Here is a 26,583-nt window from a genome sequence, read left to right on the forward strand (position 1 = left end):
CAAGTTAGCGCTGGAGTTGTTTAACTTCAATTTACAGTTAATGAAATGTTCAAGGATCAAAGACGTGTGGACTTTGATCCTTGTTTTGTTCCCTCAGCAGGAACAGAGGAGCATCTATCAGAATGAATCCACATCTCCTCCTCTCATGAGTTTCTGTCTCTGATGGGATTCTTAAGAAGCAGAACCCAGGCTTGACCCCTCATCATATAATCCATAAGTTCCCAAACTTTTCAGGCCCAGACCCTCAAACTACAGGTGCCAAAGACTCATGACCCCCACTGTCCATGGATGTATTAAAATGTTGCTTCATACTTCCTTTAGCTGGTCTGCAGAATATTAGCCTAGCTTCATGCACATGTGGCCGTTTCCTGAACCTGCTGTGAATTATGTTTGTGTCATTATATTTACAACAATGGGTGAAATATGCAATTGGACCCCCCTTTAGTGTCTCAACTCACTTTGGGAACCCCTGATATAATCGAACAACAACTATCAGACATTTTAAAGTGTTTCAACACGCAGTCAGCAGCAGAGTCCGCTCATTTCAGTAAATGCATCCTAGGACTACTTCCTTCTTACCTTCTCACATATATTGCACAACTCAGGAAGTCATAATCTTGGATCTCAGGATCTTTTAATACTATCTGTTCTGAGGGTCAGGACTGAACCTGACCTGGAGCTTCTTACAAAAGGATCTAAAACTGCCTGATATGATATCTTTGAATGCTTCTAAGTGCTCCTTAAACGACTTGGAGGCTGAAGCATCGGTCTGTAGATGTTTTGTTTAAATGTGACATGCTGTTATTCTGGAGGTACCTGTTGTGTAGCTGTTGTATGCATCTGCTATTTGTATTTATGTCTATTGTAAAATTGTAACTGTGTAACTGTGCTGTTGCCTATCTTGGCCAGGACTCTTTAATCTCAATGAGAATTTCCTGGTTTAATAAAGGTTAGAATAATAATACATTTCCCTGCAGCCTGTAGAAGGAGGAGGCCTTTCTTGTCCTCCAAGGGGGCGGGTCCATAAGTGTGTGACATCATTGTGAGTCATTTCCTCATTGCTAAATCAATGCAAGTCTCTCTGATTAATCTGTAATACCAAATAATGCCTGATTTGAGCTCACATGTGGAAACAGATCTTGACTTCTCAAAGCTCCAAAGCGTGTCACGAAATCACAGAGGCCTCAAAGTTTTCATCCAACTCTTAACTTCAAAGAAACCACAGAAGAAGAAAACATCAAACCGCCTTTGACTGAACATAAATATGACACCCAGCTCGTGTCTCATCACGGGTCCCCTTCTTTATTCAGATCTTGTTTGACAAAAACAGAAGCGAAGGCCGCCATCCGTCACGTCACTGCCCTCTTTCTTTCTCGGAGCGTCTGCGTACACGAAAGCCCGGCTGCCCTTCATAACACATGCCATTCCCCAGCAATCCTCCCAGAGGCGTCAGCCACACAAGACCCCTCTGTGATTTACAATGCAGGGGCCCGCTCCATTATTAACCGGCTGGGCTTGCAGCCTAGGGGGTTAGACCATTACCTCCACATGGGGGTGGATGCCACAGGCTGCTGTTGGTCTCCCCTCTACACATTGTAAAAAATGATAGATGCAGTTTGTAGATTCACGCTCGGGGCAAAACTCAGAGTCCTTGGTGTTCCAGAAACATTACTAAGTGTTAGCTTTGTGCTTGACCAAAGCATCAATCATTGCAAACAAATAACAGAAAAAAAAAGACACTTTTGAAATGTCCCAGTTTGTGCACACTTATGGAGGCATTTTGCAGAAGCGTGAAGGTATCAATTTTAAGAGCAGACCCTGAAAGAAGTCTGAGTGCCGTAGTCTGCTAAGTATTCTTGGGGAGATAATACGCCCCTTAGTCGCAGTAATGGCACCACTTTGCACCCCTGACTCCCGCAGGTCGAGGCTACACTTTGCAGCTAATACTATTACACTGCAAACACCCAGCGCTGTGCACACACACACACTAACACTAACACTGGGAACGATGGGCAGATAAATGATCTTGTTGGCTGCAGAAGAGGTTCTCGCCTGGCCCCGTTAGGCACATCTCCTCTGGCATGGAATCCTCTCTGCTCCGAGCGCTGGCACAAGCCTGACCCGCGGCAGTTGGCAAACGGGACGACGGCCATCTTAGTGATTGCGAAATTTGGGAGCGCCCCTGTGTGCCCAAAAAAAGACAGTTTGGCTGTAGTTTAAAAAGCAACTAAACCCCAATCTGCTCCTTCCTATTTCTGCCCTTATGGTATATCCCCGGAGGGCAGCGGTTCAAATTCATTAACGCTCCTTTATCTCCATGAAAATGGGGGACCCTCTGCTTTCCATCTACCTCCTGTTTCTAAGCCTCTCACTCCATTTCCCCCCCCTCCCTCTCTCTCTCTCTCCAACTCTTCGTCCAACTCTCACTGTCCTCTCTGCTTTCATTGTTTCTCTCTACCACGCTAACCCAAGGGCAAGTGGGGAACTGTGAACACCAAGCCCCATTTACATGCCAGACCTGCTTTTGTCTTCCCTTCTGTCCTTGTATTTTTAGTCCTACCTACCGCCTGTTGAGACTACAGATTGGAGGCTGTAAGATGACAAATGTCAAAGGTAATGCCTTGGGGGGGGTGGTGCTGGGGGTTAAATCCAGAGACACCCCGCCTGTGCCTTTGGCTATCAGACTAAATCCTCATCGTGGATGGACTGCATCCTTATTAGGTTTTATCTACTTGGCTCTGCGATCACATTTTGGCTCTGTAGCTGACACTGTTATTTATTAAAAACTTCTAATGAGCATGCAAATCATGCAGATGGTGCTTTTAGCTGAAGGACACTCACCAGGAAGTGTTGGGATAAAACATTCAAATATGTTTTTCTGACTCCAATCACAAGCCGCTCTTAAAAAGACTCTCAATTGAATTATCTCAGTATTTTCTTTTCAAAGGGAGGTTATTTCTTTCCTGCTATCTTCATTGGAGCAAACATGATATCTCCCTATCTGTGAAGTGCATTTCTTCTCCAGCTCCCACTTGGTGGCATCAAGCTGCAGCTATAATCAGCCCGGCGCTGGCTCCTCGTTTCCCTGTGTCAACACTATCTCCTCATATCAGCAGCAAATAGACAAACTCTGATAACAGCCTTGTTCCCTTTGCAAAATCCATCTACTTAACTGCTTCTGTGCATGCAGACTCCCTCGTTCACCAGATAAACTAACAGGTGACTTGTGCCTGTGGACGAACAAAACCTGCTTGGATAACTGGGACTGTTACGAATCTCTCAAAGGCATTTGATGTAGACTAAATTGTCGACCACTCTCACCAACAGTGCCATGAATTAGCGCATCTGTTGCTGGAGTTGGAGCCTATTTAAAGACACGCAGTGAACAAAATTGATTACAGTTAATGTTCAGGGCAGTAAACGATGGCAGATCTAGCCTTGCTTGAAGACCTTGCAGCCCGTGCATTAAAAGGGGACATATTCTGCTCTTTTTCATCAATATATATTGGTCTAAGAGGTCCCCAAATCATGTCTTTAAAGTTTATTGCTCATAAAAACCCTTTAAAATCAGATTCTGGTCTGCCTGTAAACCCCTCTTTTTCAGCCCTGCTCAGAACAGGCTGTTTTCTGTGTCTGTGCCTTTAAATGAGAATGAGCTCTCTGACCACGCCCCCTCAGGAAGTGGGTGTGGCCTCGGCTGTCCGGCATCTAATGTTTACATGTTGGCTGAATATACACGGCTGCTCACAGACCCGCGTTCCTTCAACCCTCTGAATCTGATCCTGACGGAGAGGCGCCTGCAGCAGGACCTTTCTGAACCATTGGTCACAGATTTAGTGTTTCTTGTTGCTTCATGTGTCTTGGTACACAGCTACCAACATGTAGCTATGTGGCTATGCTAACTAGCGCTAGCACTTTTTTCCATGAGAAATAAAAATCATCCCCTAGATCTTCAAATCTGCAGACGTGGGGAGTCAAAGCGACCTCTGTGTTTATTAAGACAGCCTACAACTAGCATGCCTCCCTCCTAAGCTCCTTGTTAGCACACATGTGTGCAGGGAATGAAAAACGGAGGAGGGGTTGAGTTGTATTTTATACAGTCTATGGGCTGAACAAGCTCCGAGCTCTGACTTGCTGTTACAGACCGGATGGCGTTGTGACGTATGAAAAACCCTGAAAACTGAAACGGCTGGTTTCAGCACACATTTACAGAAAGGTGGAGAAATCAGAACAGGGGCAGAATGGAGTCTTTTCATTATCAGGGGGTTTGTAGACAGGGACACAGATTTCAGGGAGAGAACCATTAAAAAGTCCATTTTGCATGATATGTCACCTTTAAAAAATACTTCAGCTGAGCCCTTAATGGAGTATCTGAGTTTTTCAAGTTTTAAATGGGCCGCCACACTTGCCACCTAATTACTGTGTGATGGTGGATCTGTGGATTTCCAGTTAGTCAAAATTAGACATCGGGCCAGTAGTGACAAAAAGGCTAAAGCGTCACCCTGTGCGCCTGTAAGTGTGAAAACTCAGGGAACAACTCCATATAATGCAGTGATTGGGTCAGGATGAATCTCCTGTGTTTTTAAAATCCTTTACACTGAACACCATCCTGCTGATTTACTGTCACGGTCGTTTCTAGGTTGAAATTTGGACACGAAACACACCTGCACAGGAAATAAAGAAATGATCCAATTTGCACTTTTTTGTCCTTCTTACAATAAAAACACAGTCTAATAAAACAAACCCTGTTAGGCAGGGACAACGGCTGAAACGGCTGGTTTCAGCACACATTTACAGAAAGGTGGAGAAATCAGAACAGGGGCAGAATGGATTCTTTGCATTTTCAGGGGGTTTGTAGACTGGGACACAGGTTTCAGGGAGAGAACCATTAAAAAGTCCATTTTGCATGATATGTCATCTTCAGAGACCATCAGAGCAAGTTGGAGGAGTGTGATGAACGGCTCATTAGATGATTCCCACGGCCAAGGCGTGTTTTTTTCTGATTGATTTGCACTTGTTGCATCACAAGTTTTTCGTTTTTCATTCCCTGCACACATGTGTGCTAACAAGGAGCTTAGGAGGGAGGCATGCTAGTTGTAGGCTGTCTTAATAAACACAAAGGTCGCTTTGACTCCCCACGTCTGCAGATTTGAAGATCTAGTGGATGATTTTTATTTGTCATGGATAAGTGCTAGAGCTAATTAGCATAGCCACATAGCTATATGTTCATAGCTGTAGCTGTAGCTGTGTACCAAGACACACGTCGACATACTGACAAATAAAACAACAAGAAACACTCAATCTGTGACCAATCCTTCAGAAAGGTCCTGCTGCCTTTCTGGCAGAGGTCAGTTTTACACCCCACGTCTGCAGATTTGAAGATCTAGTGGATAATTTTTATTTATCATGGATAAGTGCTAGCGCTAGTTAGCATAGCCACATAGCTACATGTTCGTAGCTGTGTACCAAGACACACGTCTACATACTGATAAATAAAACAACAAGAAACACTAAATCTGTGACCAATGGTTCAGAAAGGTCCTGCTGCAGGCGCCTCTCCGTCTGGATCAGATTCAGAGGGTTGAAGTAACGCGATCTCTGAGCAGCCGTGTATATTCAGCCAACATGTAAACATTAGATCAACGTGCTGGAGAGCCGAGGCACACCCACTTCCTGAGGGGGCGTGGTCAGAGAGAAAACAGAGTGTTCTGATGAGGAATGAAGAAGAGGACTTTTCAGGCAGACCAAAATCTGATTTCAAAGTGTTTTTTTGAGCATAAACTTTAAAGACATGTTTTGGGGACCTCTTAGACCAATATATGTTGATGAAAAATGCGTGATATGTCCCCTTTAAGAATTATTCTGATTCACTAATATACCCCTGGTGGTCAGAACAGAATTGGCTGGAACACACGTGTCATGTACGCACTTATTAGAACATTTCTACCCATTTATTAGTGAAAGAGTCCCAATGTCTGTCCACATGGCAGACTCCACTATGTCAAACATGTTGTCTAACAATCAGGTCACACGTCCAGGAACATGGCAAGCAGCATTTAAACCGGGTTGAAGTGACCCCCGCCCAGCAGGAGGTTGATGAGTTTTCATAATGAGCCTGTTGACGTGCCGCTTCAGAAACTCTGCCTTGGACGCCAAATCAGATGTCCCTTTGTCTACCGACCACCTGGCTGCAGAGCTCGATCGATGTTCCTGTGTTGCACGTCGTTCTTTCTTTGTGCAAACTTTGGAACATTTGGATCAGCTGCTCGGCTCCTTCTTCAACAAAAATCTAATGAAAAAAAAAGGAAAATCTCCAAAAGCATTCTGCTGCCATGGATCAGATCTGTAAACAAAAGGGTAACAGCAGCAGGGGGGGTGGCGGCGGCAGGGTGGGTAGGGTAGCCCCCAACCCTCTGCTGGTTCTAATCTCCCCAACAGTGGCTGGTATCTCTGATTACTGTGTTGTCGTTCTTCCCCCGGCCTGCTTCACTTTTTAATCAGGATTATCTTCTCTGACACCGAGACTCAAGAGTTAATTAGGGATCCAGCCTCTGCAGGTGCTGGCGTCCTTTTGTAACTGCTCAGATTGTATTCTATGTTCCCTCTGCCCTAAATCATCTTAATTATGAAGTCGACAGAACAGACGTCCAAAGAAGAACCTCGTGGTGCTGAACTGAAACACAGCGCTGCGTGTGTGTGTGTGTCTGAACAATGCATTTGACATTTTTACTACAAAATCACAGCTAAGCCAGCTCCTGACACTCATCCTCATCTCTACAAACAAACAACTAAATGTTCACCTTCTGCAAATAAAAGAGAGAGAGAGAAAACACCAGGTTGCCCACTCGGTGTGTTCTGTCAGCCGGAGTACAGAGGAGAGAGAGAGCCTGCCTCCATTTACATACAAATGTCACCTTCTATCTTCCCAGGGGCTGGGGAAGGTTTTACTCTCCTCACCGTGATGCGCTTGACAAACCTTTCTTCCCCATCTGGCAGACGAGCTTGTGATGCACACAGAGAGAGAGAGAGGAAGTGAGGGGAAACTCAATGTGTTTTGCTTCCAGTGTCTTCTTCTCTCTGTCTTTTACGCGCCGCTGGTACTCTGTAATTTGTGTACGCAACGTGAAGAACACAGGCTTTGTTTCCATTTCACTTTCATGCCACACTGAGGGAGGGACATCTCTGTATCTTAAAGAGCTCATTGTGTCCTATTACCCCTCTAGAACACTACGCTCCTAACATGCAGGCCTGCTCATCGTCTCTAAAAATAGTATGGGAGGTGGAGCCTTCAGCTATCAGGCCCCACTCCTTTGGAATCATCTGCAAGTCACCCTCTCTACTTTTAAGAGTAGGCTTCAAACTTTCCTTTTTGATAAAGCTTATAGTTAGAGCTGGATCAGGCTTGGACCAGCTCTTAGTTATGACACTATAGGCTTAGACTGACACACTGGAATCCTGTCTTTCCCTCTCTCTCCTCTCTCTGCCTGTCTCTTACTTTAACTCTTCCTGTCCCATTAAAGTTACTAACCATAGACCTTTCTGGAGTCCCTGAGCTCCCTTGTCTCGTAGGTTCCTCTGGATCTCTGTGCTAATGTGAGTCTCTTAAAATAGTATGGGAGGTCGAGCCTTCAGCTATCAGGCACCTCTCCTTTGGAATCATCTGCAAGTCACCCTCTCTACTTTTAAGAGAAGGCTTCAAACTTTCCTTTTTGATAAAGCTTATAGTTAGAGCTGGATCAGGCTTGGACCAGGTCTTAGTTATGACACTATAGGCTTAGACTGACACACTGGGATCCTGTCTTTCCCTCTCTCTCCTCTCTCTGCCTGTCTCTTACTTTAACTCTTCCTGTCCCATTAAAGTTACTAACCATAGACCTTTCTGGAGTCCCTGAGCTCCCTTGTCTCGTAGGTTACTCTGGATCTCTGTGCTAATGTGAGTCTCTAAAAATAGTATGGGAGGTCGAGCCTTCAGCTATCAGGCACCTCTCCTTTGGAATCATCTACCAGTCAGGGTCCAGGAGGCAGACACCCTCTCTACTTTTAAGAGTAGGCTTCAAACTTTCCTTTTTGATAAAGCTTATAGTTAGAGCTGGATCAAGCTTGGACCAGCTCTTAGTTATGCTGCTATAGGCTTAGACTGACACACTGGGATCCTGTCTTTCCCTCTCTCTCCTCTGTCTCTTACTTTAAATCTTCCGGTCCCATTAAAGTTACTAACCATAGACCTTTCTGGAGTCCCTGAGCTCCCTTGTCTCGTAGGTTCCTCTGGAGCAAGACATGATGAGGTAACAACCAGCAGCTCTGAGGTCTCGAAGCTTCGTTAAAGAGATTAAAGTGAAGTCTTTGGTTCCTGCTCAGGTTTGGGTCTCCTCCACGCTGAGCTTACTTTCACATTGGAGGAAATATTTCTGTAAAAAACTTCTCAGTCAAAGATGAAGTGTTCAAGTATTGTAATTCTAGATCTTTGTCTCAGGGACCCAAGGTGCCGTTCCAAAATCCTCAACTTAGATTGGCTATTTGTCTTGTTGGAGGCGGGGCTTAAGTTAACATGTGGGATATGGTGCAGCTAAAACATGTGAATGAAAACATGGAGGCAGTCTCAGTGGCGTCACTCATTAGTTTCTGAAGAGGCACTATGACGCCAAGAGAAGGGGAAACTGACACACTGGGATCCGGTCTTTCCCTCTCTCTCCTCTCTCTGCCTGTCTCTCACTTTAACTCTTCCTGTCCCATTAAAGTTACTAACCATAGACCTTTCTGGAGTCCCTGAGCTCCCTTGTCTCGTAGGTTCCTCTGGATCTCTGCTGTAGATTTTCCAGACTCCAGCTGCTACAACTACTACTATCCGTCTCCCCACTATCATCTCTCTCTCTCTTCATCTCCCTCTATCCCTCTCTCCAACACGGTCTCAGCAGATGTGTGTCTAACATGAGTCTGGTCCTGCTGGAGGTTTCTGCCTGTTAAAGGAAGTTTGTCCTTGCCACTGTAACTTGCTAAATGCTGCAAAGTGCTCTGCTCATGGTGGATTAAGATGAGATCAGACTGAGTCCTGTCTGGAAGATGGGACTGGATCTGATCCGGTCTTGATGTTGGGTCTTTTGTTGATAATAAGACATAGAGTACAGTCTAGACCTTGGATTTGGTGCCGTATAAATAAAGATTTATTGTTGATAGCCTCTTAAAACTGCATCTTCTAGTTAATCGTGTCGTCTGCATACAAAGCAACTTTCCCCGTCCCAGCACACCGGGCAGCGTTCCTTTTATTCAGAGATGCACAGGCAGACATTCTCTGTGGTTAAGTGGCCCACATCGTGCATCTGCGCCATCCCTCATAAACCGGGACGTGTGTCCCCTGATGCATAGGGATGAACAATCAGCCTGACAGGCAGGTAGTTACTCCTTCTTAACCCCAGCTGGCGCTGACTGATGCAACAGAACAGCAGGCTCCTCCCTCTCTGCTACTCTCTTCACCCTTTCTTATTCCCTCCTCATCTCTCTTTGGCTCCCTAACCTCCTATTTCCTTGCACACTCCCTCTCTTCATTATTCTCTTTTCTCTCCCCCTCCTTCTTCGGCTCCTATTCAGCAGCTCCCTCTCTATCTCTCCCCGTCCCAGAGGCCCATGTTTCCTTGCTTGCATTACACACAATTACTTCCATCCATCAATTATCTGCCTACTCCTCTTTAGCTTCCCCACTTCCCTTTTTCTTCTCTATGACAACAACCCCCACAATCTCGCATACGCATGTTTCTTTGCGACCCCCCCTCTTCTCTCTCTCCTGCGCTCACCCCTCCGGGCAGCTGAGTCTACCTCCCCTCACTCTTCTCCTCCTTTCTCTCACCCCTCCTGTCGCCTCCCCCCCTCATACCAGATGTCCCTAAAGTTTAGCTGAGGGTGTGCATGTGTGGAGAGGGCAGGAACAAAAGGACAGAGGAGTGGGTTTGGGGGGTAAACGGACGGGTGGGTGTGGGGGGGATCGTCTGAATGGGCTGAGCCATATTGCCCGAGGCTTTCTGTGTGGATTAAGAACTTATAGAGCGCACACACAAACAGAAGCACTGACTTTAAACAGTTTCAAACTCATGTTTGGTGTGAATCAGTCAGTGCTAATTATCTTGTTTCCTGAAGGTCAGGCGTTTTTCTGCTCTTGATGTTTCCACAATAACTCTTCACAACAACCAGAGCTCTTTTTTGAGAAGAACTCAAAGACGCAGTCATTTTCATTCTGCAGAACATAAAGCTACAAACACAGCATCCTACATGTTTGTAATGCATGGGCGGGCAACTTGAGTACACGTATTTCTCTCTGACCTTTGCGTTTGGTCTCCTGCAGCGCCTGACACATGCTCTGCAGGTGATCAGAGAGCGGGAGGGGTCCCTCAGTGCGTCCCTCTTGTTAATGCATTGATTGCAGTGATGTCTAATTTCAAATATCAACCTTCTCATACGCTCTTTTTGAACATTTCTGCAGCCGTTTTCTGCCAGTAACCTTCTGCACAGCTTAGATTTGGAGTGTCAGGGAACGCTATGTCACCAACAAGCCTCGTCCATCACAGCTCACCTGTTGTGATAAGGTAGCATCATGTTTTCTTATTAAAATAATAAGTAGATGACATTACCTGATATAAATAGGATCAATGAACCTGACTAACCCTGAGCTCCACCACAGGTTCAGTCATTCTGAGGGAAACACTGAAATGAGCATTGTTCTTTAGCAGCTGGAACCTGTCACTTAAAACAGAGAGGCTAATTAAGTAACAGCAAGTCATTCTGAAAAGCAGAATATTTTATAAATACTGAAGTGACAGAAACTCCAGCGACAGAGCAAGAAAGGCTTCCTGTGGCACAATACAAGGAGATTTTATTCAATGCTTCCTCCTGCTCTCTTATGGCCGTCTGCCGACTCAACCGACTACATACAGTTACACAGAATAACACTTCAGAGGTTCTCTCCTCCTGTTCGGGTCTGATTCTGGATCATATGTGTAGTATTCTGGCGTGGGTTCTCCATGTTTGTTTTGGTGTTTTTCCGCCTCTGCATCCGTCTGCACCCTCCCCCCCTACTTAAACACTGCTTTGCAGCTTCTTACTGAAGTAGTCTCCTGATGCACAACCTTTATTACCAATTAGTCCTTTAGAACCTTAAAGGACTTAAAGGACCTTAAGTATGTAAGTGTGTCGCTCAGGGAAACTAGGAGTTACACACCTGCTGTCCTTCCTGACCAGTCAGCTGACATGCACTCCCTATTGGTAGTGTCCAAACAGTTACAATCCTTTAGTCCTTGAATTATAATTAAAGCATACACAGAAAGTTTTTGAGAATGAATCCACTCAAATATGTACATTTCAGTCCAGCTCAAAAAAGGGCAAATAATGTAACTACAATATGATAATGTAAACAATTGTGGGAGTACTGTTTGGAATTTAATAAAAAAAAACGCTGTGAACATTAAAGCCGTTGGTGTATCACTTTTTAAAAAATTGTTTTTATTTTCAATTTATTTTTATTTGTATTTTATTTGTAGTCATTATTATTATTATTATTATTATTATTATTATTATTATTTATTGCTATTTTTTATTTATTTCTATTTGTATTTTATTTTTCGTAATTATTATTATTATTTAATTTAATTTGTAATTTATTTTTAAATTTGTGTTTCATTTAAAGTAATTTTAATTATTTATTTTTATTTGTATTTTATTTGTAGTAATTGCTATGTAATATTTGTATTTGATTTGTAGTAGTAATTATAATTATTATTTATTCCTATTTTTTTTACTGCTATTTCAATTTTTTGTAGTAATTATTATTATTATTTACTTTTATTTGTTATATCTATTTTACTTGTAGTCATTATGATTATTTAATTATATTTCATTTGATATTCATATTTTTTGTAGTAATTTTTATACTTATCTATTTATTAAATTTTTTCTAATTGTTTTTTGTTTACTTTAGTTTTGATGTGGTCTTTGCTGTTCAGGGTGCCTCTGCTTGTTTATGCTTATTCTCTATGAAAATAATAATAAACTACTCATCATAAATATATATAAATAAACCTTTCATGCAGGAGGCTCAACAGGCCTTCATGGACCGTCTATCAGTCCGCCTGGGCTGCGTTTAAATGAGCTAACCACAACCTGTTCAAAGCCTTCAGGCGTATGAATGGGGGTCCTTAGCTCCCCCCACCACAGTGTGTCTAAAACCTCATCGGGGTCAAACTGCCAGGGCTCAGGGCAGCCCTTCCTGCCAGACCGAGTTTGCAAAGAGGAGGAGGAGGAGGAGGAGGAGGAGGAGGCAGACACCCCAAGGGAAACCTCTGTGCATCAATCTGGGGGCGGCCAGCTGGTAATTACACTTAACACAGGAACAAACCAACAGCAAGCAGACTGACAGACAGGACCAGACGCATCCATTTGATGTGTGTCCCAGACCGGGTGTTAATTACTCCTCGCCATGAAACACCAGTTCACATTAACGCCATAACCATAAAGAAGGCGGGATCACAGCCAGAGAGAGAGAGAGAGAGAGAGAGAGAGAGAGGGGGGAGTGAATGTCAGTCTGTGTCAATGCAATAATGTTGGTTAAGTTCAATCTCAGGCTTTAACGACCATCAGCCATGTCTGCTGGAGTGTGTTCTATGTGCAGGCACAGAGGAGTGTGTGAGGGAGGAGGAGGAATCAACACAAGGTCTGCTCCTGCTCGTGGTGAAAAGCAGATTACTGTCACTTCATCACAGGGAGCTGGAGCGAGCCGTTTCTGTAAAACCTTGAGGTGCCGGGGGAACGTGCGGGAGGCTGAGGAGGCTGAGGAGGCTGAGGAGGCTGGGGAGGCTGGGGAGGTGACAGTGTGACGGTGTACTCCCCGAGGCTTTAGCAGATAGTCTGGCAGGGATTAGTGTGTTTATGTGTATGAGGGGCTACCTTCACTTCTTCACACAACAAATGAAAGTGCTACGATTTAAAAGGCCTTTCCAACCCCGGCTCATCTGAGGAGATACTGCGGCATTAAGGTAGAGGAACTCATAAAGCTCAGGTGGAGTGCAGCAAAGACGAGAAGGAGAGCAGGGATACAAAATAAAGGGATATATGTGAAGAGCAGAGGGGTGTGTTCAGGTGCTTCTGTTTCCTGCAGGCATTTATACAGATTTACATTTTCCTCTCTCAACCAACAACATACTTCCCTTTAGTTATTGACTCTCAATGATTGACCTGAACGAGTTGATTTTTCAGAGCTGCTTGGATATTGATTGACAGGAATACCTGCTGATATCTGATATTTAAGACCGTATCTGAGGCTAACACTGATCTTTACCAACTATACACACATTTATACATTTAAGGAGCCTGAAGCAGAGTCAGTGATGTCTTTTAAATCACTTCTTAAGACTCACTTTTATACATACTTTTACATAAATTCACCTTTTGAGTTGATATTTCTTTTGATTTTATTTAACTTATTGATTTGAATTTATTTATATTATTGTTTTTTTTTTATTTAAATGTTTAATTCCTTTTTTATTATTGTTATTTATTATTTTATTTTAGTATATATAAATATTTATTTGTTTTATTATATTTAACTTATTATTAGATTTTATTAATTTAACTTTTTATTGTTTTTATTTAAACTTTTAATTCATTTTAATTTTATTGTTATTTATTTTAGTATATATATATATTTGTATTTGTTTTTTATATTTAACATATTAATTTGAATTTATTTATTTGACTATTTATTGTTTTTAATTCATTTTATTTTTATTATGTTATTTACTAGTTTTATTTTATTATATATATTGGTGTTTGATTTATTATATTTAAATTAATATTAGATTTTATTAATTCAACTATTTCTTGGTTTTATTTTCAATTCATTTTATTTTTATCATTTTATTTTTTATTTTTATTTAGTCAATATGTATATTTTTTTATTTGTTTTATTATATTTAACTTATTAGATTTTATTTTTTAAATTTTAAATTTTTTAATTTTATTCTCATTTATAATTTTAATGTTCTTAATTTTCTTTTTCTCTTAAAACCTTTTTATTCTCCTTTAATGCTTTTTTTTTTAAATATTACTATTTTTTAACCTTTATAAAAATGACTTATTGGCCCTCTGTTTCATCACTTTATTCTGTTTAATTTGCATTTATTCTTTTTAACATTTTGCATTTTAATCTGTTTTTTGCATTGTTATAATTTCCTACCCTCCTCTCTGTCTGTTAAAGGATTAATCTGTCATCCTCCTGAATCCTGCCGTGCTTAATGCTCAGAGTACTTTATAAACGTCTGTTTTTAAAGGTGTTATTGAACAGAAGAAACAGGAAGTGAGGTTTAAGTAGAGACAGATTGACCGGGGGAAATGTACGGATGGAGAAACATTGGCGGACCCTCACAGCCGAGATGAAGGTGGACTTAGACTCTGCCAGTGATGGATCGATCCTACTGAGTTCACACACCTTATCACAGCCCGGTCTTATCGAGGCCCCCTGCCTCTGAACCTGATTCACTTCTGGCCGAATCCATTCCTGGCTTGTTTAGGAGCGCTGACCTTTTGAGTTCAGGGTAGCTGGTGTGTAAAAATGACTTTTGGGTATTGCCAGAGGGGGTCACAGCCGTTTCTCACCTCCTACAAGGTCTGCTGAGGACAGAGCTCCCAATTTTAGACCCGGAGCGACCAGCAGGGGTGTCTGGGTGAGTGGTCAATAACTCCTCTGCCAGCCGCCCGTCTCATGTTTCTCCCCCTACGGCCGGGCTGCAAATGTAGGTCTGTGGAGTGAAAATGACACAGCAGCCTCCGGAGGTTTAACCTTGATGATGTTTGAGATGATTGTGACTGCAGTGTTCTGTGTCTCTCTTTGACTTTTGGCTATTTTTGTCTTGACGAGTGAAAGTTTGGATGTTCTTATCCAAAGTGCCGTACAGTACAAAGCCTGCAAACGAAGGGGAAGGGGGGGGCGTACGAGCGGCTGCAAGGTTTCCATCCGTGCATTGGAAGTTAAAAATATGCATTCGTCAGCGATAAAGACAAAAAGCTGCCCGCTGCATTTAGATCAAACTTCAAGTCACCGTGCAGAAAGATGAGTTCTGTTTGGAGCAGAAAGTCAGACTGTAAAGGTAAACAACAACATACCTGAACGCTTGCCCAGACCTGTGTCCAAAACTCCAAACACACAGTCTCATGCAGCAAACAGACCCAGAGAAGCAGATCGTCTGTGGGGTTTCTCTTTCTCTCAACACGGGACAAGACAACAAACCAAACGCCAGAGGCATGAAGAAGACTATTTTGGTTTTTCACATTTTCTTCCCTCTTCTCTGGTTTGGAGGAGGCCACGTTGTGTGTGTGTGTGTGTGTGTTTACAGGATCCCAGACACAGAGGATCTCTCAGGCTGGAGGGCTGGAGTAAGGACTTTTTATGATTGGAGAGGATCTCAGCTCAATATCTAAAGGTCACTCCTGCTTTTATTGTTGTAGGAAGCTAACAATATTTACCATGACTTATCTACCACATGCATGCTCATCCCTCTCCCCCCTAAAAAGCCCCTGCTAGGGGGGTAGTACTTTTCAAAGGTCCTGGGACTTTTGAGGGGTGGGGCCTGCAATGCTGAACGTGTCAGTGTTTGTGGAGTTTACACAGCTGTTGAAACACAGAGGGAGTTCCTGGGAATGCAAACTAGTTTAGTTTTTATTAAGATTTCAAAATATCCTCATCAGATATTTAATGATGGTCTAAAGACGTTTATGAGGGATGCATCCGGCTGAGAGTCTCCAGTTAACAGGGTCGCCGTTTAAACCAGAACACCGGCCGATCTCTGCCAGGGCTTTTTGAGTTCAAAAGGATTTTAAAGCCGTGTTGAAACGTCTTTGCTACTCGCGCTTTTCTATTTTCATGTTTTTCTGCTTTTGGAGCACAATTTCAAATTTGAGGAAAATTAATTTTTCTTCAGGCTCTGGGTCAACTTTGTCAATTTTTTTTCGTCAAAATGTTTTTCAAAAAAAAAAAATCCAATTTTTTTGGTCAACATTTTTTTTGCAAATTATTCTTTTGTAAAACATTTTTTTTTCAAAAATTCAAAAAAAAAAATTTCAAAATTTTTTTTTCAAGAAATATTTTTTCAAGAAATATTTTTTCAAGAAATATTTTTTCAAGAAATATTTTTTCAAGAAATGTTTTTTCAAGAAATATTTTTTCAAGAAATATTTTTTCAAGAAATATTTTTTCAAGAAATATTTTTTCAAAATGTTTTTCAAAAAAAAAAAAATCTAATTTTTTTTTCAATTTTTTTTTGCAAAATTTTCAAAAAACCATTCACAGTCATTGTTTTTTCCATCTGTGATGAATTGCATTCGTCTTTGTTTTACTGCCCTCTACTGGTCTGGTGGTGTCGTGTCAAAGGATTTTAAAGCCGTGTTGAAACGTCTTTGCTACTCGCGCTTATCTCCTCTCACGTGTTGATTCAGTGAATCCATCTGTGATGAAATATAGCACCATCTAAAACAGAACCAGCTGAGTCTCTTCATGCTAACAGGCTAACTGTTGTGTTTCTCATAATGATACCTGCCTGTCCGTCTGCTTCTATGGTGTCATCTGTGATGAATGGCATTCCTCTTTGTGTTACTGCCCTCTACTGGTCTGGGGGTGTAGTGCGTCACTGGCCTGATTTGCACAATCTACCCCGGGACTTCAGCCTGCGGTCGAAACGCAGACAACAATGGGGGACCAGGAACCTTTTAGTTCAGGGGGAAGTAGTTCTGGGGGAACTCTTGGTGGAAATGCACCTATAGAAGAAAACTTAGGACACTAAGGTCCCATAGTTCTGTTTGAACACATAAGCTCCAGTAAGTCGCTGACAGTCACTCAGCTGAGTTTCCAACATGAACTTCAGTGCAGTGAACTACATTACATAACATAAACACAAAGCATGGGGCTGCTGTGCTGCAAAAGTTCCACATCCAGCCCCGCTCTTCTCACACGTCATCACTCGTATGATCTTCCCGGTGTCTCATTAATCTATTACGTGTTACCTTCACGTGTGTTTCCTGCAGCCTCGTTCTGCAGCAGTAAAGGAAACATGAAGGAAAAAGGAATGCTTAATCCACAAATCAAATAGGAGAGAAGGGGGCACTTTATAAGACACACTGCCTCCTATTTTCACAGCCAGACTAATTGCACCTCGTGTCGCTGGAGGAGCACTGATTTAGCACTCGGAGGATATTAAAATGAATAAACACAATTAGCTGTGAGTGCAACCGCGCCTCTGCACAGCGCACATTTCTCTCTCCGCGATGACAGTCACTTCAGAGCAGCTGCTATTAACTGTGTTGTTGCGTCAAGTGCTCGGTGACTAATTGCAAAGCACTTGATGCCACCAAAACGCTCCTAATTTGGATGTGAATAAAAACCAACGAGGCCCCGGGTGGAAGAGGAACGGGCGAACCGCCTTGCATTGTATGTATTTTGACAAATACAGTAAATGTGTTCTGCTGGCTGATTACTGCAATGACTGTTAATTATTGTTTACCCTTTGGAATGATCGCAGCGTCAATTAATGCTGAAAAAATCAAGGTTTAATCACAGAGAAGGAAACACTAGCGTTGATTTTAGGACTTTATCAAGTATTTAGTTTAACTGTTTATGTATTTCTTCACATCGTACCTAAAGTCTCTAAAAGTAGTATGGGAGGTCGAGCCTTCAGTTATCAGGCCCCTCTCCTTTGGAATCATCTACCAGTCAGGGTCCGGGAGGCAGACACCCTCTCCACTTTTAAGAGTAGGCTTCAAACTTTCCTTTTTGATAAAGCTTATAGTTAGAGCTGGATCAGGCTTGGACCAGGTCTTAGTTATGCTGCTATAGACTTAGACTCACACACTGGGATCCTGTCTTTCCCTCTCTCCCCTCTATCACTTACTTTTACTCTTCCTGTCCCATTAAAGTTACTAACCATAGACCTTTCTGGAGTCCCTGAGCCCCCTTGTCTCGTAGGTTGTCCTCACTTAAAGTCTCTAAAAGTAGTATGGGAGGTAGAGCCTTCAGCTATCAGGCCCCTCTCCTTTGGAATCACCTATAAGTCAGGGTCCGGGAGGCAGACACCCTCTCTACTTTTAAGAGTAGGCTTCAAACTTTCCTTTTTGATAAAGCTTATAGTTAGAGCTGGATCAGGCTTGGACCAGCTTTTGTTATGCTGCTATAGGCTCAGACTGACACACTTGGATCCTGTCTTTCCCTCTCTCTCCTCTCTCTGCCTGTCTCTCACTTTAACTCTTCCTGTCCCATTAAAGTTACTAACCATAGACCTTTCTGGAGTCCCTGAGCTCCCTTGTCTCGTAGATTCCTCTGGATCTCTGCTGTAGATTCCTTTTTGGGGTCTGTTATTCATCCTTTCTTTCTTTCTTTCTTTCTTTCTTTCTTTCATCCTTTCTTTCTTTCTTTCTTTCTTTCTTTCTTTCTTTCTTTCTTTCTTTCTTTCTTTACTTCTTTCTTTCTTTATTTCAATTCTTCCTTTCTTTCTTTCAATTTTCTTTTTATTCCTTTCTTTCTTTCTTTCTTTCCTTTTTCCTTACTTTCGGTCCTCTATACTTCTTTCTCTTTTTTCTTCCCTCTTTCTTTCTTTCTTTCTTTCTATCTTATCCCTTCCTTTCCTTCTGTCATTCCTTCCCCATTTCTTCTCCTCTTTTTCTTTCTTCTGGTCTCCCTCTCTTCTCTCTTTTCTTAGACCTTTCTGGAGTCCCTGAGCTCCCTTGTCTCGTAGGTTCCTCTGGATCTCTGCTGCTGTGGACGTGCCAGACTCCAGCTGCTACAACTACTACTATCCGTCTCCCCACTATCATCTCTCTCTCTCTTCATCTCCCTCTATCCCTCTCTCCAACACGGTCTCAGCAGATGTGTGTCTAACATGAGTCTGGTCCTGCTGGAGGTTTCTGCCTGTTAAAGGAAGTTTGTCCTTGCCACTGTAACTTGCTAAATGCTGCAAAGTGCTCTGCTCATGGTGGATTCAGATGAGATCAGACTGAGTCCTGTCTGGAAGAGGGGACTGGATCTGATCCGGTCTTGATGTTGGGTCTTTGTTGAGTACGGTGTAGACCTGCTCTGTTTGGAAAGAGTCTGAGGAGAACACTTGTTGTGATTTGGTGCTGTATAAATAAAGATTGATTGATGAAGACTCCTGAAGAGTCAAAGAGCGTGACGTGTATCTAGAATCTCTCTCTCTCTTCCAATCCCATTAAAAGTGAGAGAATACACCCTGCTGTTGAGGAAGGGGAAATAAAGGGAAAAACAGCTCAGAAAGTAATAATTGCCAAGGAAATGAATTTCAAAACCCCGAGGAGGACACTTCTCCAAGACCTCCGTACATGGGGGGGAAAAAAGCATCATATCCGGGGCACACAATTCAATTAGCTTCTCGTCCGTGTGTGGGGAGAGGAGCTCCGGGGAGAAATCAAAAGTTTGGTCCAATAAAAGAAGTTTCCAAGGATGGAATGTTTTCACCTCCTCCTCCTCCTCCTCCTCCTCCTCTTTCTTCTTCTCTCACTATTCATTCATTACGAGCGCTCACAAGCACGCCACTCACAAAAGCATCGATCTGCGATACAAATAAAGAAGTGAAATTGAATAAAGCAGCCTGGTCCTCATGCTGCGGTGACAGACACGCCGGTCACGCTCAGCCGGCTGTGCCTCGCAGCTCATGTTTGGCGTTCTCATTGCCTTTTTTTTTTTGTCTTTCCTCTGCGAGTTCTTCGACAGTGATCAGGGGTGATAAATTGTTCAATTAAAGCCACATTAAGAATCCAGAACACACTTGATGCGCAGCCTCTTGGTATGTGTTGTCCAATTACTCTGAAGGACAAGACTCCTTCTCGCTTCTGACAATCAACATCTGACTCTCATCGGAAGACGAATGGGTTTATTTAAACGGCCCGGCGGATTGATTGAACGCTCCACTGGAAGACGGATGATTCGCTGTTACCACCAAAAAGGTGGAATTAAGAGTTTCCAGTGTGCAGCACTTTGAGGAGCACGTGTGTTTTATTGCACGATTGATTTTGAATCACCAAAAGGTGCAACAATAATGAACTGTAGAGGAGAGGAGGAGTTAGTCTGCTGCCTCACCCTGACCTCTGATCTCTGCATTCAAAGATATATCTCTGAGATATTGATTAACACCCAGAACGAAAACACACCAGCGTGTGGACTCGTCTCTTCAGCAGCCCCCCCCCTGCAAATGAAAAGCATTACTAATCTTTTTTTGGCTTGCAGTTGCTGCTGGGGTGGGAGGGTGAAAGAGGAGGGAGGGTGTGTGTGTGTGTGTGTGTGTGTGAGTGTATGTGTGTTGCCCCAGGAAGGTTCAGCCTTAAATGTTCTGATAAAATTAAGATCCATTGCAATGCAAATTGGACTCACTTGACTTAGTGTAAAGTTAGCCAGCCTGAACAAAAAGAAGAAGAAGAAGAAGAAGAAGAAGAAGAAGAAGAAGAAGCAGAGTCGTAGCCTGGAGCTGCATCTAAACTTTCCAACACAATCAGACAAAAAGTTGCTTCTCAAGGCAGCAGATTACTCCGAAGAGAGAGAGAGAGAGAGAGAGAGAGAGAGAGAGAGAGAGAGAGAGAGAGAGAGAGAGAGAGAGAGAGGAGAGAGAGAGAGAGAGAGAGAGAGAGAGAGAGAGAGAGATGCTGCAAAATTAAAATTCTGCAAACATCAGAGCAGAACTTAAAAGAGCTTTCTGTGTTACACATGAGGAGGAATAACAAAGATGTCCAACCAATTAGGCTGCAGTGAATCAATGATGCTCACATGCATCATAAAAAAGTCCCAAAAGAAGCTTTTACAACTCTTACAGGGATGCATTCACATGTGAGTTCACATCTGAGTTGAGTCTTAATAACATTAGAGAAGGAGGTTTAATGCATCTCAGCTGCAGAGCATGCACACACAGTGACCAAAGCTGCAAACTTTGAGGTTTTAAACGAAAAATAAAGAACATTTTAGTCAAAATATCATGAGAAAGGAGCTGCAGGTTTGTTTTTGGGAACACAATCAAACAAGAAGTTGGTTCTCAAGGCAGCAGATTGCCCCGAAAAGAGATAGAGAAAGAGAGAGGTGCTGCAAAATTAAAATTCTGCAAACATCAGAGCAGAACTTAAAAGCGCTTTCTGTGTTACACATGAGGAGGAATAACAAAGATGTCCAACCAATAAGGCTGCAGTAAATCAATGATGCTCACATGCATCATAAAAAAGTCCCAAAAGAAGCTTTTACAACTCTTACAGGGATGCATTCACATGTGAGTTCACATCTGAGTTGAGTCTTAATAACATTAGAGAAGGAGGTTTAATGCATCTCAGCTGCAGAGCATGCACACACAGTGACCAGAGCTGCAAACTTTGATGTTTTAAAAAGAAATATAAAGAACATTTGTATCAAAATATCATGAGAGAAGAGCTGCAGGTTTGTTTTTGGTAACACAATCAGACAAGAAGTTGCTTCTCAAGGCAGCAGATTGCCCCAAAGAGAGAGAGAGAAAGAGAGAGATGCTGCAAAATTAAAGTTCTGCAAACATCAGAGCAGAACTTAAAAGAGCTTTCTGTGTTACACATGAGGAGGAATAACAAAGATGTCCAACCAATTAGGCTGCAGTGAATCAATGATGCTCACATGCATCATAAAAAAGTCCCAAAAGAAGCTTTTACAACTCTTACAGGGATGCATTCACATGTGAGTTCACATCTGAGTTGAGTCTTAACCCTCCTGTTATGTTCATTTCTCTGGAACAGCAATAATGTTTCTGGGTCAATTTGACCCGGGGCATATTCAATTATCCAAAAGTGTCAGAACCCCAAAAAATCCCAATACACAATTTAATTTTTAACTCCATTACTAACCATTTAAATCAAGATTTAGTCCATTGGTGTTCTTTAATTCTCATGGATCATGGTTCAAAGAGGATAACTCACTCACTTTTCATTAAAATGAATGTTAAAACTTTTTTAATGAACATTTGAAAGCCCTAAATATAAATACAATAGTTTTACATGACTTAGATTTTTGTTTATTTTATTTTAAATGTTGGATCTTTTTATTTTTATGGAGGTGATGTTGATAAATTAACATGAGACTCCTCTTCTGTCACATGCTGCCCAGGTTTTTATGCTGGTTTTATACTGCCTAAAATAGACTTTTAAAAGGGTCAATTTGACCCGCAACATAACAGGAGGGTTAATAACATTAGAGAAGGAGGTTTAATGCATCTCAGCTGCAGAGCATGCACACACACACAGTGACCAAAGCTGCAAACTTTGGTGTTTAAAACGAAAAATAAAGAACATTTGCATCAAAATATCAGGAGAAAGGAGCTGCAGGTTTGTTTTTGGTAACACAATCTGCAGTTTTTACAACGTTTGGTTAATTACTCCAAAAAATCCAGCTGGGAAAGTTTGCTTAAAGCACAATCAGAGAAAGAGAGGGGTGATATCTCTTCTTCTTCTTCTCCTCCTCAGAGGATCCACGTCTGCTCTCAACAACAAGACACCCAGTAGAATAAACTACAACAACTACAAGAACTCTTACAGGGATGCATTCACATGTGAGTTCACATCAGAGTGGAGTCTGAATAACATTAGAGAAGGAGGTTTAATGCATCTCAGCTGCAGAGCATGCACACACAGGGACCAAAGCTGCAAACCTTGATGTTTTAAAACGACAAATAAAGAACATTTTAACCAGAATATCACAAAGGAAGAGCTGCAGGTTTGTTTTTGGTAACACAATCTGCAGTTTTCACAACGTTTGGTTAATTACTCCAAAAAATCCAGCTGGGAAAGTTTGCTTAAAGCACAATCAGAGAAAGAGAGGGGTGCTATCTCTTCTTCTTCTCCTCCTCAGAGGATCCACGTCTGCTCTCAACAACAAGACACCCAGTAGAATAAACTACAACAACTACAAGAACTCTTACAGGGATGCATTCACATGTGTGTTCACATCAGAGTGGAGTCTGAATAACATTAGAGAAGGAGGTTTTAATGCATCTCAGCTGCAGAGCATGCACCATAGACTGTATAAAATGCACACACAGGGACCAAAGCTGCACACTTTGATGTTTTAAAACGACAAATAAAGAACATTTTAACCAGAATATCACAAAGGAAGAGCTGCAGGTTTGTTTTTGGAAACACAATCTGCAGCTTTTACAACGTTTGGTTAATTACTCCAAAAAGTACAGCTGGGGAAGTTTGCGTAAAACACAATCAGAGAAAGAGAGGGGTGCTATCTCCTCTTCTTCTCCTCCTCAGATGATCCACGTCTGCTCTCAACAACGAGACACCCAGTAGAATAAAGACTTCCTTAGAATAAAGGAACAGTAAGGGTTTTTTTTGGATAAAGTTGGAACATGTGAAATCACCCAGAATGCGTTTGGACACTTGGAGAGAAGCGCAGAGGAGAAGTTGGCACTTACTTGAACGTCGGGTGAAAAGTAGTCCTGATCCTACCCCCTGCTTGGTTTTAAGGGGGACAGCTTTTTTAAAATCCGTACTCTTTGTGAGTGTGTGGATTCATTTCCTTAGAACCCCAGAGATAGAAAGCCCGTTATATATCCCACTCTGTTCCACGGAGGAGAAGAAGAAGTCACTATAGAGGATAAAACCCTCCTTTTATTCCCCGGGTGTTTGTGTTCCTCTCCCCTACATGAGACGCTCCGGGTCTGGATCTCCGGGTCCGGATCTCCTCAGTGAAAGAAGGAAAAATAAAACAGCCAATAATAATCCGCGCGCGACTCCGCCGTGCGCGCAGCTCCGAGTGTAGACCTCTTTATGGGAGACTCTCGTTATCTCCACGTCCCAGGTTTGGGTTCCTTTCTTCCCCAAATCCACCTCGTACGGGCTTTGGGGGGTGGGGAGACAGGAGTCAGATATACCCCCCCTCCCTTTTACTCCCTTTTACTCCCTCCTCTCCACTGCAGGGAAAAACACGGAGCCTCGTGGTGCGTTCAATGCCGCCTCATAAACTTCGAGTCTTTGACTTCAGCTGACTCGTAAATCTGAGCAGCTGGTGCGTTCAAGTACGGGTTTTTTTTTGTCGGATATCACAACACTGCAGGGTTTGAAATGAAACGAGTTGCAGTGGCTGATGTTTTATTTTATTATATTTTATAAATGTGTGCAACTAAAGGAAGAGGAGGGAGATAGACAGAGTGATGCAATGACAAAGAGAGGAGGAGGGGTGTTGAGTGAGGAAAGTGAATCTATCTGTAAAGTTAATATTTATATTTGTAACTGTGCAACAATATTCATGTCAATGCAATACAAATTTCACATAATGTGCAATATCTTAAACCCAAATACCTCTTCTCCCAACCTGACTGTATATATTTGACATTTGTTTTATATTATTCTATATTTATATATTTTTTTTTTACAGATTTTCTACCTGTTTTTATTTATTTGTATTTATAACATGCACCTTAAAGAGCAGCACTTCTAATTTCATTGTACACCTGACAATGACAAATAAAGGTGATTCTATTCTATTCTTAATCATTACATTTAGAAAAATGTGAAATATTAACTCTTTAAAAAAAATAAAAAATGTGTGCATGTTAAAGAGCAAAAAATCTAAAGATAAAATATTCAAAGAAATACAAATAAAATAAAAAATGAGGTAGTTTTTTTTCTGAAATGTTCAGAATGTATTCATAGCCAATCAACTATTGCTGTGTGATCTTGCTCTCTCTAATCTATTTAAATGATCCTGCTCTTTTGTATTTGTTTGGTCTGTTTCCTCCTTGTTAATGTCGGTATGGATGTGAGGTGTGTGTGAAGTGTTCAGTGTTATGGGAGCGGGTGGGATCTTAAGGGTGTTTTTTGTTATTGTGTTTTATAACATCATCCACAGAACTCTGTTCCAACTACTACATGTCACAAAACCTACTGTGTGTTTGTCTGTGCATAAAAAAAAACAATAAAGAAACTTTGGAATAGAATGTATCCATAGACAAATAAAAATATGCACTATTATAAAAATGCTGTTTCCTTTTTATTTACAACTTCCTGAACATCTCACACTATGTGCTCTGATGCACAACATATATTAAACAGGAGAGTCCCATGCATTTACATTGACTTTAAAGAATAATGCATCAGTTCTGCAGCATGGTAATCACCCTCATAATGAAAAGTATTACATGAATCAGATATTTAAAGAGGGGGAATATGTTGATTACCATCATTGAAGTGTCTGTTAAGAATTAGAGTGAGACCTCACTGCAGAGTGGGGAAAATGAATCCTTTAAATTTAGAAATATGTGAAATATTATGGTGTTTTTTTTTCTGAAATGTTCAGAATTTATTCACAGCTAATTAAAAATATGCACCATTTGAAAAATGCTGTTTCCTTTTATTTACAACTTCCTGAACATCTCACACTATGTGCTTTAATGCACAACATATATTACAAAGGAGAGTCCCATGCATTTGCATTGACCTAAAGGACTAAGGGATTAGTTTTGCATGATAGTCATCCTCATGGTGAAAAGTATTACATGAATCAGATATTTGAAGAGGGGGAATATTTAGATTAACATCCTAGAAGTGTCTGTTAAGAATTAGAGTGAGAACTCACTGCAGAGTGGGGGAAATTAATCCTTTAAATTTAGAAATATGTGAAATATTTACTCTTTAAGGAAAATGAAAAATAATATGCATGTGTATATGTTAAGAAAACTAAAAAAATGCAAATTAAATATTTAAAAAAATATCAAAATAAAAAAATTAGGTAGTTTTTTTTCTGATATGTTCAGAATTTATTCAAAGCTAAATACAAATATGCACTATTTTAAAAATGCAGTTTCCTTTTTATCTTACACAGACTGAACGTCTCACACCATGCACTCTAATGCACAAAATATATTAAAAAGGAGAGTCCCATGCATTTGCATTGACTTAAAAGACTAATGCAGCAGTTCTGCAGCATGGTAATCATCCTCATAGTGAAAAGTAATACATGAATCAGATTTTTAAAGAGGGGGAATGTTTAGATTAACATCCTAGAAGTGTCTGTTAAGAATTAGAGTGAGAACTCACTGCAGAGTGGGGGAAATTAATCCTTTAAATTTAGAAATATGTGAAATATTTACTCTTTAAGGAAAATGAAAAATAATATGCATGTGTATATGTTAAGAAAACTAAAAAAATGCAAATTAAATATTTAAAAAAATATCAAAATAAAAAAATTAGGTAGTTTTTTTTCTGATATGTTCAGAATTTATTCAAAGCTAAATACAAATATGCACTATTTTAAAAATGCAGTTTCCTTTTTATTTACACAGACTGAACGTCTCACACCATGCACTCTAATGCACAAAATATATTAAAAAGGAGAGTCCCATGCATTTGCATTGCCTTAAAAGACTAGTTCTGCAAAGTATTAATCAGCCTCATAGTGAAACATTTAATATAAACTCAGATATTTGAAGAGGGGGAATATTTAGATTACCATCGTAGAAGTATCCATTAAGAACTAGCCATTATTCATCCTGTTGCATCATCATTAATCTCACTATTCAGCGCCGCAGCTCAAATGTCACA

The 26,583-nt window shown here is 41.3% G+C and overlaps 1 protein-coding gene across 1 annotated transcript in view; it reads right to left on the minus strand.

Annotated features, from left to right (window-relative positions):
- The window catches only part of ptprsa (protein tyrosine phosphatase receptor type Sa), a 290,186-nt gene extending 266,224 nt beyond the window's left edge, over positions 1 to 23,962 (minus strand). Inside the window, 1 exon segment of the mRNA XM_034711280.1 lies at positions 23,457 to 23,962. The gene's annotated coding sequence lies outside the window, so the exon portion shown is untranslated.
- Between the last annotated feature and the right edge of the window lie 2,621 nt (positions 23,963 to 26,583).

Source organism: Notolabrus celidotus, chromosome 2 (genome assembly GCF_009762535.1).
Source record: "Notolabrus celidotus isolate fNotCel1 chromosome 2, fNotCel1.pri, whole genome shotgun sequence".
NCBI classification, from domain to species: domain Eukaryota; kingdom Metazoa; phylum Chordata; class Actinopteri; order Labriformes; family Labridae; genus Notolabrus; species Notolabrus celidotus.